This window comes from Triticum aestivum, chromosome 2A (genome assembly GCF_018294505.1).
Source record: "Triticum aestivum cultivar Chinese Spring chromosome 2A, IWGSC CS RefSeq v2.1, whole genome shotgun sequence".
In the NCBI taxonomy this organism is placed as follows: Eukaryota; Viridiplantae; Streptophyta; class Magnoliopsida; order Poales; family Poaceae; genus Triticum; species Triticum aestivum.
The window spans coordinates 645,187,354-645,204,093 of NC_057797.1; the positions used below are offsets into that span (position 1 = coordinate 645,187,354).

The 16,740-nt window shown below is 42.3% G+C and overlaps 1 pseudogene; it reads right to left on the reverse strand.

Annotated features, from left to right (window-relative positions):
* Positions 1–1,175: 1,175 nt before the first annotated feature.
* The window catches only part of LOC123191805 (probable carboxylesterase 2), a 64,546-nt pseudogene continuing 48,981 nt past the window's right edge, over positions 1,176–16,740 (reverse strand).

Sequence of the window (16,740 nt, forward strand, 5' to 3'; positions counted from 1 at the left end):
CCTCGGGATGAAATGATAACAAAGACATGGTGGTGGTCAAGGATTCACGTAAGATCCAGATCCTGCAATAGATTAGTTATTGTGGTGGGGAAAATTGCAACAACGACTCAGTTGCAAAACCAGATTGCACCCCAAACCATTCAATCAAGATAGATCCGACGACCACAAGGCGACGGACGCGCATATTGTTATCAGCCGGCTAGCTGATGGTAAGCATTTTCCATAGTATATACTAAACAAATTGATAAATGTGGTATACATTAGACATGTCGTTAGATAACCGGGTTGATCCATTTACTTGCATTTTGTCTGTAGCAACGCGAAGACATCTTGTATGTCATTGACAAACATCCACATAATGTATATATTCTGGAACTTATACATATATCAAAGCCGCCAGTGGTTAAAACTCTCAGGTATTTATTGAAATAAAGCAACCCGGTAGGAATTCCAATATATCTAGCTGACAACATTTATTCCTGCCTGGTATTCCAACGAGCATAGGCAGGTAATAAATTTATATATTTCTTTATCATAACATGCACAAATAAGCATTTTTATCACTATATTCAAGATAATATTAATTTAGAAAATTATTGGGATGTGTATGGTTATTTTCTTTTTATTTTATGTTCTGACAAAACGGTAAAGAATCGACTCGTATGGTTTGCACGCTGAATATTTTCAGTTACACATTTTAAGACTTTCGATGTGAAGTATTTTTGCTAACTACATATATTACTTGTGTAGAACGGGTATGAGTTAAGGAATATATTTTTATTATACTTGCTCAAATACCGTGCGAATGAAGCTAACAACAACATTCCCGATATTATGTGAGAATTTTTTGAAGTGTGCCAAGTGGATCTTAATTTGTAACAGATTTTGAGTTGGACAATCGCTCTATACGTATACATCATCAAATTGACTTTTGTTATCAATTTACATTGCAAGTGAACTAAACTTTAATCGTTATGCTATCTATTCTCTACATGTGAAATTTTATATGCATTATGTTTATATAACCCAACAAAATATTTCAAATGAAGTTGCAACTACAACTGATTCAGAGGAGCAAATATCTGACAACTCACAAGTGTTACCAATCACCGTTTTAAAAATTGCGTGTTTCCTTTATTACTGAATCACCCACCGGATGAGCAAGCGAAGCAGACTCAGCAGTGCCTGACGAAGTCGGCCACGACGGCGAGCTCCTTGGCGGCATCATTGCAGTCGGGACGGAACAGGAAGTAGGTGTGCTTCTTGCCCTGGTCTCGTAGAACTCGAGCTCACCGGCCCACCCACACGCCTTTATCCCCTCCGCGTACACGCGCGCCCTCTCCACAAACCAGCACAACTCCACCATGGTGACCAGCACGCGACCGGACCCGAGCTGGCACCACTCCTGTGGCGACACTGCCGGGTTGATGTACGGGTGATCACGGCCGAACTCGCCGCTGCAGGCCACATCCCACACGCGCTCCATGTCACCGGGGTAGTAGAAGGCGGTGTCCGAGAACTCGCCGCCCACCGGTTCAGTCCCCCAGAAGTAGGAATGCAAGAGCGCCACGCCGCTGACCTTGTCGCCGTAGCCCCCGATGCCTTCCTTCCGCAGCCTTATCGCCGTGTTGTGCGCCATGTTGGCGCCGGCGCCGTCACCGGCGAGGACGATGCGGGAGGCGTCGCCATGCGCGGCAAGCCAGGGCTCGGCGTCGTCTGGGCGGCAGGCGTCAACGACCGCCTTGAGGGCTGTGAAGGTGTTGTTGCACGTGGCCGGGAGGTGGTCCTCGAGCGCGAGACGGTAGTCGACGGAGACGACGACCGCGGGCGCCGCGACGTACTTGTGGTAGATCGGTGACGCCGCTGTGTGATGGAGGGTAGGAACCCTAGGGGCCTATCTTTCATGATAGGAGCGGATCCCGTGATGAACATGAAGAACACACGGGGAAAAACGAGGGGGACATAAAGGAAAACACAGGAGAAACACTAAACCAACACAAGCTAGTCACACATGTGCTAGATCCTCGGATACATAAGAGTTCACACGGTACACGATCAACTAGGGACGATACAAGGGTAGCCGGTCTTCTCCGTGAGGAGGTCTTGAATCCAAAGGGATCTTCTCCGAAGAGGCCACAGTCTCTCTCGAGGAGTAGATCCGATGTGGATGAGCAATGCTCTATCTCTCAAATGAGCTAAACCAATGCTAACCCTAGAAAGTTGGACGAGGTGGAGTATATATAGTCTTAGTGCAAAAGAGGGGGGGGGGGCGAAGGGGTACATGGGCTGCGGCCCAACACGAAATAGCGCACATGCGTCGGACGTCCGGGAGTCACCGGTCGTCCGGAGGCTCGCGAGGGTCCGGACGTCCGGTGCCTGTCGGACATCCGTAGATTCGGCTCGGGTGGTCTTCGGTCGGATGTCCGGTCGGGTCGGTCGACCGTGGAGCTTCGGAAGTCCGTCATTTTGGCTCGGGTGTGGAAGTGTCGGACGTCCGGAGCCTGGAGGTCGTCGGACGTTCGGTCCTGGCCGGTCGTCCGGAGCCTGTAGCTTCTTCTTCATCACTTCTTCTTCTCCGTCGTCACATCCATCTTCCTCTTCCTCTTCTCCTTGCTCCTTAGCTTCTCCATGATACCTGAGCATGCACAAAGTGTCCATATGAGGTAGTAGCCATGTCTCATGTGCACCAAAGTGGAAATGTGAGAGGAGAGATGTCACCTCGGTTTCAAGAGCTCTTGCACGTGCTCGTGTCATGGGTCCAAGAGGTGTCGTAGGAGATGTAGTTGGGTCCATGGGGATGGCCTTGGGATGCTCCGCATCATCTCCCCTCCCTTGGGGAAGATCCGTCCTCAGATCAAATTGTTCATCACCATGGAAGGGAGAGAGATCTTTGACGTTGAAGATGTCGCTCACATTGTACTTGTCGCGTGGGAGGTCGATCTTGTAAGTGTTGTCGTTGTATCATGCGAGCACCTTGAAGGGTCCATCCGCTCGGGGTCGAAGCTTGGACTTGCGTTCTTGTGGAAAACGGTCCTTGCAAAGGTGTATCTACACGAGATCACCAATGTTGAAGACCATAGGGTGCTTGTTGAAGTTGAGCTTGGACGCAAGGCGTTGAACTTGGCGCTCGATGGTGTTCCTTGTATCTTCATGCACCTTCTTGAGATGTGTCGCTCTTGCACTAGCGTCCAAATTGATGCGCTCTTGGAGTGGTAGAGGGATAATGTCCAATGGTGACAAAGGGTTGAAGCCATAGACGACCTCTAAGGGGGACTTGCCAGTTGTTGAGTGTCTCGCTCGGTTGTAGGCGAACTCGGCGATAGGTAGGCACTCCTCCCACTCCTTGATGTTCTTCTTGATGAGTACTCGAAGTAGAGCGGAGAGTGTATGGTTGGTAACTTCCGTGTGGCCATCGGTTTGTGGATGATACGCCGTGGAGAAAAGTAGCTTGATTCCAAGCTTGGCACATAGGGTCTTCCAAAAGTAGCTAACGAACTTGACGTCGTGGTCCGAGACGATCGTCTTTGGCACTCCGTGTAGACGCAATATTTACCTACAAAAGAGAGTAGCAACATGTGAAGCATTGTCTATCTTGTTGCAAGGAATGAAATGTGCCATTTTTGAGAAACGGTCCACAACGACAAATACCGAATCCTTCCCATTTCTAGTCCTAGGCAAACGAAGTACAAATTCCATGCTAATGTCTTCCCATGGTTGATATGGAATTGGTAGAGGCATATAAAGGCCATGGGATTGAGCTTTTGACTGAGCTTTGCAACATGTATAGCATCGTTTGGTGAAGCGACCGACGTCACGAAACATCTTGGGCCAAAAGTAGTTCTTCGAGAGCGTGGTGAACGTCTTGTCGCGTCCAAAATGTCCCATTAAGCCTCCTCCATGAGATTCCTGCAAAAGCAACAAACGAAGAGAAGACTCGAGGATGCAAAGTTTGTTGGCTCTCATAAGATATCCGTCTTTGATGTAATAGCATTCCCAAGAGGTGTGCGACAAACACTTGGCATAAGGAGTAGCAAAAGTAGGATCATGCTCATACAAGTCTTTGATATGCTCAAAACCAATGACATCCAATTCAAGTTGAGTAACAAGCATGCATATGCGAGAAAGGGCATCCGCCATAATGTTTTCTTTACCTTTAATGTACTTGATGACATAAGGAAAAGACTTAATAAATTCACTCCATTTAGCATGACGCTTGTTGATAACCCACAAGTATAGGGGATCACAACAATTTTCGAGGGTAGGGTATTTAACCCAAATTTATTGATTTGACACAAGGGGAGCCAAAGAATACTCTCAAGTATTAGCAGCTGAGTTGTCAATTCAACCACACCTAGAAACTTAATATCTGCAGCAAAGTATTTAGTAGCAAAGTAATATGATAGTAGTGGTAACGATAACAAAAGTAACAGTAGCAAAAGTAATGTTTTTGGTATTTTGTAGTGATGATAACAATAGCAACGGAAAAGTAAATAAGCGAAGAACAATATATGGAAAACTTGTAGGCAATGGATCGGTGATAGAGAATTATGCAGGATGCGGTTCATCATGTAACAGTCATAACCTAGGGTGACACAGAACTAGCTCCAATTCATCAATGTAATGTAGGCATGTATTCCGAATATAGTCATACGTGCTTACGGAAAAGAACTTGCATGACATCTTTTGTCCTACCCTCCCGTGGCAGCGGGGTCCTAGCGGAAACTAAGGGATATTAAGGCCTCCTTTTAATAGAGTACCGGACCAAAGCATTAACACATAGTGAATACATGAACTCCTCAAACTATGGTCATCATCGGAAGTGGTCCCGATTATTGTCACTTCGGGGTTGCCGGATCATAACACATAGTAGGTGACTATTGACTTGCAAGATAGGATCAAGAACTCACATATATTCATGAAAACATAATAGGTTCAGATATGAAATCATGGCACTCGGGCCCTAGTGACAAGCATTAAGCATAGCAAAGTCATAGCAACATCAATCTCAGAACATAGTGGATACTAGGGATCAAACCCTAACAAAACTAACTCGATTACATGATAAATCTCATCCAACCCATCACTGTCCAGCAAGCCTACGATGGAATTACTCACGCACGGCGGTGAGCATCATGAAATTGGTGATGGAGGATGGTTGATGATGACGATGGCGATGGATTCCCCTCTCTGGAGCCCCGAACGGACTCCAGATCAGCCCTCCCGAGAGAGTTTAGGGCTTGGCGGCGGCTCCGTATCGTAAAACATGATGAATCTTTCTCCTTGATTTTTTTCTCTCCGAACACGAATATATAGAGTTGGAGTTGAGGTCGGTGGAGCTCCAGGGGGGCACGAGGTAGGGGGCGCGCCTAGGGGGGCAGGCGCGCCCCCACCCTCGTGGCTAGGGTGTGGGCCCCCTGGTCTTGATCTTTTGCCAGTATTTTTTATTATTTCCAAAAATAATCTCCGTGAAGTTTCAGGTCATTCTGAGAACTTTTGTTTCTGCACATAAATAACACCATGGCAATTGATACGTCTCCAACGTATCTATAATTTTTGATTGCTCCATGATATATTATTTACTATTTTGGATGTTTATGGGCTTTATTATACACTTTTATAATCATTTTTGGGACTAACCTATTAACCCAGAGCCCAGTGCTAGTTTCTGTTTTTACCTTGTTTTAGGGTTTCGAAGAAAAGGAAACTCAAACGGAGTCCAATTGACCTGAAACTTCACGGAACTCATTTTTGGAAGGAAAGAAGCCCAAAAGACTTGAAGTGCACGTAAGGGAAGCTTTGAGGAGGCCACGAGGTAGGGGTGCGCGCCCTCCACCCTCGTGGGCCCCTCGTGCCCCCCCTGATGAACTTCTTCCGCCTATATATCTCCATACACCCTAAAACTTCCAGACAGACAATAGATCGGGAGTTCCGCCGCCAGAAGCCTCCGTAGCCACCTAAAGCCAATCTAGACCCGTTCCGGCACCCTGCCGGAGGGGGAATCCCTCTCCGGTGGCTATCTTCATCATCCCGGTGCTCTCCATGACGAGGAGGGAGTAGTTCTCCCTCGGGGCTGAGGGTATGTACCAGTAGCTATGTGTTTGATCTCTCTCTCTCTCTCTCTCTCTCTCTCGTGTTCTTGAGGTGATACGATCTTGATGTATCGCGAGCTTTGCTATTATATTTGGATCCTATGATGTTTCTTCCCCCCTCCACTCTCTTGTAATGTATTGAGTTTCCCCTTTGAAGTTACCTTATCGGATTGAGTCTTTAAAGATTTGAGAACACTTGATGTATGTCTTGCCGTGCGTATGTGTGGTGACAATGGGATACCACGTGATTCACTTGATGTCTGTTTTGGTGATCAACTTGCGGGTTTCGCCCATGAACCTATGCATAGGGGTTGGCACACGTTTTCGTCGTGATTCTCCAGTAGAAACTTTGGGGCACTCTTTGAGGTTCTATGTGTTGGTTGAATAGATGAATCTGAGATTGTGTGATGCGTATCGTATAATCATACCCACGGATACTTGAGGTGACATTGGAGTATCTAGGTGACATTAGGGTTTTGGTTGATTTGTGTCTTAAGGTGTTATTCTAGTACGAACTCTAGGGCTGTTTGTGACACTTATAGGAATAGCCCAATGGATTGATTGGAAAGAATAACTTTGAGGTGGTTTCGTACCCTACCATAATCTCTTCGTTTGTTCTCCGCTATTAGTGACTTTGGAGTGACTCTTTGTTGCATGTTGAGGGATAGTTATGTGATCCAATTATGTTATTATTGTTGAGGGAACTTACACTAGTGAAAGTATGAACTCTAGGCCTTGTTTCCTATCATTGCAATACCGTTTATGCTCACTTTTACCATTAATTACCTTGCTGTTTTTATATTTTCAGATTACAAAAACTATTATCTACCATCCATATACCACTTGTATCACCATCTCTTCGCCGAACTAGTGCACCTATACAATTTACCATTGTATTGGGTGTGTTGGGGACACAAGAGACTCTTTGTTATTTGGTTGCAGGGTTGTTTGAGAGAGACCATCTTCATCCTACGCCTCCTACGGATTGATAAACCTTAGGTCATCCACTTGAGGGAAATTTGCTACTGTCCTACAAACCTCTGCACTTGGAGGCCCAACAACGTCTACAAGAAGAAGGTTGTGTAGTAGACATCAGCAATTCTTCTGAAAACAGCGTCAGTCCAGGTTAGTTCCATTCAAATCATGCAAGTTAGAGTCCAAAACAAGGGCAAACGTGTTTGGAAAGTAGATACGACGGAGACATATCAACTCCCCCAAGCTTAAACATTTGCTTGTCCTCGAGCAATTCAGTTGACAAACTGAAAGTGATAAAGAAAAACTTTTACAAACTCTGTTTGCTCTTGTTGTTGTAGATATGTAAAGCCAACATTCAAGTTTTCAGCAAAGATTATAAACTAACCATATTCACAATAACGCTTGGGTCTCATGTTTACTCATGTCAATGGCATAATCAACTAGCGAGCAATAATAATAAATCTCGGATGACAACACTTTCTCAAAACAATGATAATATGATATAACAAGATGGTATCTCGCTAGCCCTTTCTGAGACCGCAAAACATAAATGCAGAGCACCTTTAAAGATCAAGGACTGACTAGATATTGTAATTCATGGTAAAAGAGATCCAGTCAAGTCATACTCAATGTAAACTAACAGTAATGAGTGCAAATGACAGTGGTGCTCTCCAACTGGTGCTTTTTAATAAGATGATGGTGACTCAACATGAAAGTAAATAGATAGGCCCTTTGCAGAGGGAAGCAGGGATTTGTAGAGGTGCCAGAACTCGGTTTTGAAATAGAGATGAATAATATTTTGAGCGGTATAATTTCATTGTCAACATGACAACTAAGAGATGGCGATATCTTCCATGCTACACACATTATAGGCAGTTCCCAAACATAATGGTAAAGTTTATACTCCCCCTCCACCAACAAGCATCAATCCATGGCTTGCCCGAAACAACGAGTGCCTCCAACTAACAAGAGTCCCAGTGGGAGTTTTGTTTGCAATTATTTTGATTTGATTTGCATAAAGCATGGGACTGGGCATCCCGGTGACCAGCCACTTTCTCGTGAGTGAGGAGCGGAGTCCACTCCTCTTGAGAATAACCCGCCTAACATGGAAGATACGGACAACCCTAGTTGATACATGAGCTATTCGAGCATACAAAACATGATATTTATTTGAAGGTTTAGAGTTTGGCACATACAAATTTACTTGGGATGGCAGGTAGATACCATATATAGGTAGGTATGGTGGACTCATATGGAATAACTTTGGGGTTTATGGGATTGGATGCACAAGCAGTATTCCGGTTAGTACAGATGAAGGCTAGAAAAAGACTGGGAAGCGACCAGCTAGAGACCGACAACAATCATGAACATGCATTAAAATTAATCAACACCGAATGCAAGCATGAGTAGGATATAATTTACCATGAACATAAATATCATAGAGGCTATGTTGATTTTGTTTCAACTACATGCGTGAACATGTGCCAAGTCAAGCCACTCGAATCGTTCAAAAGAGGATACCACCCTATCATACCACATCACAACCATTTTAATAGCATGTTGGCATGGAAGGTAAACCATTATAAGCTCCTAGCTAATTAAGCATGGCATAAGAAACTATGATCTCTAATTGTCATTGCAAACATGTTTATTCATAATAGTCTGAATTAGGAACGATGAACTAATCATATTTACAAAAAGAAAAGAGGTCGAGTTCATACCAGCTTTTTTCATCTCAATAAGTTCATCATATAATCATCATTATTGCCTTTCACTTGCACGACCGAATAGTGTGGATAATAATAATAGTGCACGTGCATTGGACTAAGCTGGAATCTGCAAGCATTCAATTCAAGAGAGAAGACAAGGTAATATGGGCTCTTTGTCAGATCAACAATAATGCTATAAGAGCCACTTCAACAATTTAATCATGATCTTCTCCTATCGACCCCCAAAGAAAAGAAAAGAAATAAAAGTATATACACGGGAAAGCTCCCAACAAGCAAAAATAAGAACATGAAATCTTTTTGGGTTTTCTTTTTAATTACTATTATAAGCATGGAAATTAAAACTAGCTAAAAGCTATAACTAATTTTTTTTGTTTTTATTAATGTTTATTAAGCACACAAGAAGAAAGCATAAAAAGAGAAAACAACTAGCATGGATATTACAATGAAAAAGTATGAGCACCGACAACTAGCAATGAGTGTGTGAACATGAATGTAATGTCAGTGGGAAATATGTACTCCCCCAAGCTTAGGCTTTTGGCCTAAGTTGGTCTATGGGCACGGTTGGCCTCGCGTATATCCATGGTAATAGTTGGGGTCGTACTGAGAAGAAGAAGACTCTGATTGCCACTGGTTGGCAATCATCTCCGGATCCCACTGGTAATTAGACTGTCGTGGAGGATCAACTTGTGGTTCCGACTCTGACTCTATGGCTGATGTAGGGTTCCGGTAGGCGTGAATAGCCTCCAAAGGAACAAGGTACTTTCCTGCAGATAAATCAAACAAGGAAGGAGCAGGCAGGGTAATAATCTCAGGATGATGTTTATCAAAGAACAGTTTGTATTTGAGCTCATTTTCCCTATTCTTAACAATAAAACCATGTGCTACCATACTCTTATAATCTAAATAAACAGGAGGCAGCAATTTTTCTTCCTTCTCATAATGCCTAATAGGTATGTTAAAATGTGTAGCTAGGTGCGAGGCAAAGATGCCTCCAAAGATGGGGCCCTTAGTACGGTTAAGGTTTAACCGCTTTGCAATAATAGCACACATGCTGAATGTATCATCACGAAATAAGGCATGGCACAAAATAACAATATCAGGGGCACTCGGGTTTCCACAGTTTCCGCGCCCAATTAAGCATCTACTAGCAAATATAGCAAAGTAACGTAGAACATGAAAGTGTATGCTAGTAGATCGTGCATCGAAAACCTTCCTCGTTTCCCCTACAGTGATGGTATCAATAAGCCCATCCACATCGCTGCGATGTGGTTCCTCTATGATGCCCTCGAAAGGGATCAAACAAACCTGACAAAAATCACAAAGTGACATCTCCTATGCTCATCATATAAATAAAACTCCACCGTAGGTGGTGAGCTCCTAGCATGGAAATAAAAGTTTTGCACAAAGATATTGGTGAGTAAGAGATACTGTTCACGCTGGTCGTGGAGGAAGGCGGTGAGGCCTGCATTCTCAGCCAATTCATAGAAATCATCATAAATCCTGGCTGCTCTCAAGAAATCATCACAAGGCCATTCACACGGCCGAACTCCGAGATGCGAGGCACATTATACTTGGACCTCTTTGCTTCTTCATTTTGCTTTTCCTTCGAGCTTCGGCTCGATGAGCCCCTAAAAAATCTCTTCATTATTTTCTAGAAAATTGTGAAATTTTTAGTAACTTCAAATAAAAGTGAACCAAACTCAACAATATTGATAGCAACTACTCCTACAAGTGCCTAGAGCCTATATCATGCATCAAAACTACTTGGAACCACATAAATTTGACATGCAAGCTCAAGAACATGGCCACCTAGGCAACACAAATTTGCAATGAATAAAGCACTGGAACAAAAACTAATTGGACCAATGGAGGAGTCACATACCAAGGAACAATCCCCCAAAGCAGTTTTGTGAGAGGTGCTTTGATCAAGGAGATCAAAAATCGCAGCAAAATGAGCTAGAACTCGTGCTTGAGCTGGATAATTATGGGAGGAAGAAGGAGTGTGTGGGTGCATGAATAAGTGGAGGAGGGCCACCGTGGGCCCACGAGGCAGGGGGACGCGCCCAGGGGGGTAAGGCGCGCCCTCCACCCTCATGGCCAGGTGGATGCCTCCCCTGTTGTGTTCTCAATGCCAAATATTCTCAAATATTCCAGAAAAAATCATATTTAAATTTCAGGGCATTCGGAGAACTTTTATTTTCGGGGTATTTTTATATTGAACGGATAATTCAGATAACAGACAGAAAATACTAATTTTATTTTATTTAATATAAATAACAGAAAGTAAAACGAGGGCATAGAAGGTTGTGCTCTCTAAATTCATCCATCTCATGATCATCAAAAGGAATCCATTAACAAGGTTGATCAAGTCTTGTTAACAAACTCATTCCGAATAACATGGAACCGAAGAAATTTTGAATAACACTATGTTACCTCAACGGGGATATGCACATCCCCAATAATTAGAATATCATATTTCTTCTTGACAGTAGGAAGAGGAAATTCAAAACCTCCAAAAATAATCGATGGAACTTTTCCAATAGAATTAATACTATGAACTTGAGGTTGTTTCCTCGGAAAGTGTACCGTATGCTCATTACCATTAACATGAAAAGTGACATTGCCTTTGGTGCAATCAATAACAGCCCCTGCAGTATTCAAAAAGGTCCTTCCAAGAATAATAGACATACTATCGTCCTCGGGAATATCAAGAATAACAAAGTCCGTTAAAATAGTAACGTTTGCAACCACAACAGGCACATCCTCAGAAATACCGATATGTATAGCAGTTGATTTATCAGCCATTTGCAAAGATATTTCAGTAGGTGTCAACTTATTCAAATCAAGTCTACAATATAAAGAGACAGGCATAACACTAACACCGGCTCCAAGATCACATAAAGCAGTTTTAACATAATTCCTTTTAATGGAGCATAGTATAGTGGGTACTCCTGTATCTCCTAACTTCTTAGGTATTCCACCCTTAAAAGTGTAATTAGCAAGCATGGTGGAAATTTCATTCTTTTATTAGTAACAATTTCTTTCATGTACTTAGCATAAGGATTCATTTTGAGCATATCAGTTAATCGCATACGCAAAAAGATAGGTCTAATCATTTCAGCAAAGCACTCAAAATCCTCATCATCCTTTTTCTTGGATGGTTTGGGAGGAAAAGGCATGGGTTTCTGAACCCAAGGCTCTCTTTCCTTACCGTGTTTCCTAGCAACAAAGTCTTTCTTATCATAACGTTGATTCTTTGATTGTGGGTTATTAAGATCAATAGCAGGTTTAGTTTCTATTTCATTATCATTGCTAGGTTGAGCATCAACATGAACATTATCACTAGTTTTAGGTTCATTACTAGATTGTGTTTCAGCATCAGAAATAGAATTATCATTTGGATTCTCAGGTGGTTCAGCAATAGGTTCACTAGAAGCATGCAAAGTCCTATCATTTTCTTTTTATTCCTTTTAGAAGGACTAGGTGCCTCTATATTATTTCTCTGAGAATGTTGCTCAATTCTCTTAGGGTGGCCTTCAGGATACAAAGGTTCCTGAGTCATTTTACCAGTTCTAGTAGCCACTCTAACAACATAGTCCTTATTCTTACTATTCAATTCATTGAGCAAATCATTTTGAGCTTTAAGTACTTGTTCTACTTGAGTGGTAACCATAGAAGTATGTTTACTAATAAGTTTAAGTTCACCTTTGACATTAGCCATATAATCACCCAAGTGTTCAAGCATACCAGCACTGCGTTTTAATTCTCTACCAAAATAAGCATTAAAGTCTTCTTGCTTAACCATAAATTTATCAAACTCATCTAAGCATGGGCTAGCAAACTTAGTAAATGGGATTTCAGCTTTATCATATCTATAGATAGAATTTAGCTTTACTACCTGTGTCGGGTTATCAAGACCATGTGTTTCTTCAATAGGTGATGGATTAAAACCATATATTTCTTCAACATGCGGTAAATTGAGACCATGTATTTCTTCAATAGGAGATAATTCTTAACATCTTCAGCTTTAATACCCTTTTCTTTCATGGATTTCTTTGCCTCTTGCATATCTTCAGGACTGAGAAATAGAACACCCCTTTTCTTCGGAGTTGGTTTAGGAATAGGCTCAGGAGTTGGCTCAGGAAGTATCCAATTATTTTCATTTGTCAACATATTATTCAATAGAATTTCAGCTCCATTCGGTGTTCTTTCCCTGAAAACAGAACCAGCACAACTATCCAGGTAATCTCTGGAAGCATCAGTTAGCTAGTCCATTATAAAAGATATCAAGTATTTCATTTTTCTTAAGAGGGTGATCAGGCAAAGCATTAAGTAATTGAAGAAGCCTCCCCCAAGCTTGTGGGAGACTCTCTTCTTCAATTTTCACAAAATTATATATATCACTTAAGGCAGCTTGTTTCTTATGAGCAGGGAAATATTTAGCAGAGAAGTAATAAATCATATCCTGGGGACTACACACACAACCAGGATCAAGAGAATTAAACCATATCTTAGCATCACCCTTTAATGAGAATGGGAATATTTTAAGAATATAAAAGTAGTGAGTTCTCTCATCATTAGTGAACAGGGTAGCTATATCATTTAATTTAGTAAGATGTGCCACAACAGTTTCAGATTCATAGCCATAAAAAGGATCAGATTCAACCAAAGTAATTATATCAGGATCAATAGAGAATTCATAATCCTTATCAGTAACAAAGATAGGTGAAGTAGCATAAGCAGGATCATATTTCATTCTAGCATTCAGAGTTTTTTGTTTAAGCTTAGCTAATAATTTCTTAAGATCACTTCTATCATTGCAAGCAAGAAAGTCTCTTTTAGGTTCTTCATCCATAACATAGCCCTCACACTACAAAAAATACACGTCCGTGATGATACGTGTTTGTCATAGTAGGTCGCTTTTTTTGTCATGCATGTACATCCATGACAAATTTATGACAGAATCAAGATAGTCATACCTGTGCTGTCGTGGAAGTTTTCCATGACATTACCAAAATTATCATCACGGAAGTGTCCACTTCCATGACAATAAATCACGCGTCACAGAAGTGCTTTCGTCAAGGGTGACCGACACGTGGCATCCATTGTAACGGAACACCGTTAAGCTATCGGGTCGGGTTTTGGATCCGATAACCCGTTAATAGCCACGACCAATGGGGATTTTCCACGTGTAAAATCATCATTGGATGGAGGAGACACGTGTCAACTCATCCAATGGGCGAGACGCGCCTATGATATGTTGACACGTGGACCGGCCCATCAAGTTTAAATGGGCCAGCCCAACTGAAGGCCCACAAGATTTTGCGGACCATAATGGGTCGGCCCAGCTAAAGGCCCATGAGATTTTGCGGACCATAATGGGCTGGCCCAGCTAAAGGCCCACAAGATTTTGCGGGCCATAATGGGCCGGCCGAGGTAAAGGCCCATAACATTTTTGTGTGCCGTAATGGGCCGGCCCAGGTAAAGGCCCACAAGATTCTTGCGGATCATAATGGGTCGGCCCAGCTAAAGGCCCACGAGATTTCGCCAACATTAATGGGCCAGCCCAGCTGTAGGCCCACAAGATTTTGAGTACCCTAGTAGGCCGGCCCATCAACTGCCTGCCATGTTTTGGGCCAAATGCCAGCCCCATATTTGATCCGGTCCATTAATGGCCTGCCACGCTCCGGGCCTAATAGTGACCCATATGAGATCCGGCTGTTAAAGGCCTACCACGTTCTGGGCCAAATTACGGCCCAGATCAGATCTGACCCTTTAAGACGCTTTGGGCTCAAATATGGCCCATATCAGATTTGGCCCGTCAACTGGACACTATGCTTTTGGGCCCACTTGCTAAAGGCCCACTTAGTAATTCGGCCTGATATTTTTTTGGCCTGTTAAGGGCCCGTTTAACATTTCGGCCCTATATTAATTTCAGCCTGTTAAAAGCCCATCATATAGTTGGGCCTAACTACGGCCCGGTTTGCATCCGGCCTGCTCGTAGCCGATATCTGATTGGGCCAAACAAGGACCGAGACAATTTTTCGGCCTGTTAAAAGCCCGTGATTTGATTCGCACAATCATGGGCCGGGGTTCATTTCGGGCTGCTGCTGGCCCGTGAGCTGATCGGCACATTTCAGGCCCAACCTACATTGTGATTGCATGACCGCCCGATTATGTACCGTAATTTTACGGTTTGGCCGGTTTACTGCGAAGACAGATATATATACAGTAAAATAACTGCAGCATCGTGAATAAGAAAAAACCTAGACTATACAATAAAGAAATTACTGCATATTACATCCACTAGGCATCAAAGTTCGCCACTATGATAATAAAGCACAAGCAGACATCAGATTACATATATTGGGCATCAAAGATCGCCACCAGTGCAAATAAACACGCCGACAAAATAATATACAAAACCGACAGCACTTCAATAGAGTTCAAGAAAGATTAGCCCTGCTGGAGCTGCAGGGCAAGCAGCTGAGCAAGATGATGAGACTGCGCTTGTTCAACACTTGTATCTTCCTCACTCTGAAAGATAAACAAGCAGACAGATGACAGGTTTTGCACATAAAAGTATCAGTGCTGACAATTCATCACATTTGTTACTGACGAATAAAGTGACACAGTTTAAATTTGCATTAACACAATATGGTATTGTTCAGGTCAAGACATGGCAGGAAATGACATTGTGAAGGAGTTGGCAGCTTCACGACAACACTGGATTACAGATCAAGAACTCATAAGTATCAATGGTTAGTGTGCTGTCAATTTATACCATTTCAGATTGGCAAACAAAGAGACGGTTTAAATAATAGTAGAATGATATGACATTGTTCATAGTTAAGACATTGCAGAATATGACATTGTGCTGTAGTGGGTAGGTTCACCACACCACTGGATTACAGATGAAGAACAGAAGCATACATGCAGTGCAAAAGAAGATCACTTGCTCTGTATAGTTTAATTTACATGGTATGAAGAAGGAACTTGGTTGTACAACTGAAAACTTAAATTGAGAAAGGATGAACTTTTGTTTATGAACTACATATAATAAACTTTAAACAAGCAATTTGATACAAACACCAAAAATAAACAGCTATTGTAGTCATGCCTAACCAAATATATACAACAAAGTTTGAAGGCTCGAGATGGACAAACTTACATTATTAGTGAAGACAGGCTCTATAAAGGCCTTGTCCATGCTGATGGGGGGGGGCAATTCAAGAAGTTTACCACAGAATCTTCTTGAAAAGCATTGCCTTTATTATACATTTTGGTAAGAGTAAATATAGATGTGATAATATACGAAAAAATGGAGAATATTTAAGATAAGATGAAGAGTGATGCTACATAACCAAGTAGCTATAAATGTAAGTGCAGCAATACAGGCAAAAGGTACAGCCAACAGCAATGCACAGCTAAACTTATTCAGTACCAACCTTATGGTAAGAGTAAACATAGATATGATGTGTAGAAAATGGAGGGCAAAGGAAAATAAGCTGCAGAGTGATGGTACATGAACAACTACCTGTCATTATAAGTACACTGATAAAGGATAACATGTACTTACAAGAGCAATGCAGAGCTAAAAAAACATTGGCACTGGATATATTCTACACTAATGTAACCATTCATACTGATCAGGTAATTTGGAGCGAACAATTGATAAGCAAGCTATCATGCATACTGCTGTCACATAATGAACCAGGTATGTATGCAAGTACAGTGATACAGGACAACAGGTACTAACAAGAGCAAAGCAGGGGGCAGCATATTTGCGATATCCTGTCGTTCTTGTCAAACCGAATTTCTTCTTCGAGCAGATTTCCTGCAAAAAAATCCGTAAGGCACATGTAGAAAAGTAGAAGTTCAAATTGTCATGTGATTTCATAGACAATACCTCATCCTGGGAACGAGACCAGTGCATAACAAGGTTT